Source organism: Arachis hypogaea, chromosome 9 (assembly GCF_003086295.3).
Source record: "Arachis hypogaea cultivar Tifrunner chromosome 9, arahy.Tifrunner.gnm2.J5K5, whole genome shotgun sequence".
Classification (NCBI taxonomy): Eukaryota; Viridiplantae; Streptophyta; class Magnoliopsida; order Fabales; family Fabaceae; genus Arachis; species Arachis hypogaea.
The window spans coordinates 97,793,432-97,796,153 of NC_092044.1; positions in this window are offsets into that span (position 1 = coordinate 97,793,432).

A 2,722-nucleotide genomic window follows, 5' to 3' on the forward strand; every position below is an offset into this window, starting at 1 on the left:
GGCCGGTGGCGTATCGGATGGCTCTACCACCTCATCTTTCGAACCTGCATGACGTGTTTCACGTGTCACAGCTTCGGAAGTACACTCCTGATGCTAGCCATGTGTTGGAACCTAAATCGGTTCAGTTAAGAGAAGATTTGACACTTCCAGTGGCTCCAGTTAGAATTGATGATACTAGTATCAAACGATTGCGTGGAAAAGAGGTTTCATTAGTCAAAGTGGCTTGGAGTCGAGGCAGTGTTGAGGAACACACTTGGGAACTTGAGTCGGAGATGCGAACGGATTATCCGCACTTATTCTCAGGTAATTGAATTTGAATTTTGTGGGCAAAATTCCTAATTAGGTGGGTAGAATGTAAGACCCGGTTAATTAATGGCTAATTAACCCATAAATGAGAATTTATTCTAGAAAGCCAAAAATGTGATTTTTATGGCTTAACATGATAGAGGAGATTGAGACGAGAATTTCGGTACCAATTTTATAGAAATCGGACAAAGATTGGACCGAAGGGCCAAACCGGGCAAACCGGACCCAAAGTGGGCCCTTGGCCCAACATAACTAAACCCTAAAATACTCATTTCAGCACTATCTCTCCTCACAACACTCTCTTTCACGCTGAAATGGAGGCCATGGAGGGAAGAACACTCTCTTAAGTTCTCTTCCTTGGTTGATCTTCAAACCACCATAACTTTTGATCTAGAGCTCCGATTGCTGCACCGTTTGTGGCCACGTGTTCACCGCAGAGAGCTCTATAAAACCCATACAATCAATCTTGAGGTAAGCCACATTTTGCTCTTCGAATTTCCAGCCTTGTTTTCGAGTTGCATAAGCAAAAATGTTGAGATTTTGGGCTCTTTGATGTTATAGGACCTAACTCTCTTGAAGGAGAAGGTTAATCTTGTCTCCTTAGACCTTGGGTGTGGTAAGATTCTCAACCCTAGTGTAATTTGTTGTTCTATGATGTTTGGATATTGAGATGTTGTGTATGGGTATGATGATTGTGGCTTAGGTTGTGTATGTGTGAATATTGGAGCTTGATTGATGATTTTGAAAAGCTTGAAAAAGGATTTGGTGGTGAAAAATCTGTTCTTGGAGGTGTTGAGACCTAGAGGGCTTGTGGACAAGTGGTTTGGAAGTGCTCCGGTTGAGCTTGAGAAATTGGCTAAGTTATGGTCTCGGTTTCTCGTATCTAATATGTAATGTAGTAGGAAATACTTAAGCTAGAGGCCCTAAGATAGGCATCGAATTGTTGATGTTGTTGAATGGTTGAGATATATGATGTGGTCATATATGTGATGATGATTATTGATGCCTTGATGGTATGATATATGAGAATTATGCATGTTGTGATATATGCTTGATGAGTAATTGAGGTTGAATTGTGGGTGACACCATGTGGATGGTGAGTATGATATTGAGTATGTGTAATGATGGTTAATTGGAAATGATATTATTGGAAATTGGGATGAGAAAGTATGTATGGCATGTTTATGTGTTGTCTCTTAGTCATTTGATTGAGAAGTGCTAAATTAGTGGGATGATGCTTTGTGAATTGTGGTGAAGTGTTGATGTGTGAGTTGAAGAAGCTTAATGTTGATTTTTGGTATATTTTGATTGATTTCAAAAAGGGTTGAAATGGACATATTTTGGTTGATTTTGAAAAGAGTTAAAAATGGCTTGTTTTGAAAATGGCACATTGTGGTTTTGTATGAAAATATGGTTTTTAGGCATACTTTGACGGGACATAACTTGGACTACGGATCCTCGTTTTGTACCAAACTTTTTTACAAATGAAATTGGATTCGGGATGTCCATGTCGTTCAAAGAACAGGCGAAAAACGATTTAAAATGGGAAAGTTATGTCCATCAAAAGATTGGGGGTCGAATCTGTGAATTCTGCAGCTTTTAACTTAGAAAATTTTTAGCAGAATGACCCCCCACGCGTAGGCGCACTTGGCGCGTGCGCGTCGTTCTTCGAGAAGGCACCATCCACGCATGCGCGTGGTGTGCACGGGCGTGTCGATGCGCTGCAGCAAATGCCAAGCCTTTTTCCCGAGAGTTGTGCCAGTTTTGTGCCTGGGGCACAAATATACCCGCGCGTACACGTGGCTGACGCGTGCGCGTCGTTTGGCTATTTTTCAATCCGCGCGTCCGCGTGTATGACACTTGCGCGTCGATGAATTTTGTGGCCATCCATGCGTGCGCGTAGAGTGCGCATGCGCGTGGCCCTGTTTTCATCCTAAAGTTGATTTTTGAGTTTTAAAAGCCAAATTTCATACTTCTAAGCCTCCGATCTCACCACTTGTGTCTTAAATCTTTATGGTGTGCCTAGCAATGAGAAAAGGAGCTAGGGGATGTGGTAACTTGCGAGTGAAGCAAGGGAAAAAATGAATGATCAATGAGGATCAAAGATGATTATGTGAGAGGCTGAGGATGGCAGTGGAAGTGCTTGTTATGCCATGGGCCGAAAGACAGTAATTGTTAATGAAATGGCTGGTTATGGATTTAATCGTGAGCCGGATGGCTGATTATGGATTTAACCGTGAGCCGGATGGCTAGATTATTGCCGTGTTACGGCGGAGCCATGATTATGGCTAAGAATAAATGTATATATGCTGTTGAATGAATTGTGAATGTGGCACTTCCACTATCGGAGATGAGAGTTTCCCTGGGAGAAAGCAGTGGCTAGCCACCACGTGCTCTAGGTTGAGACTCAAAGCTC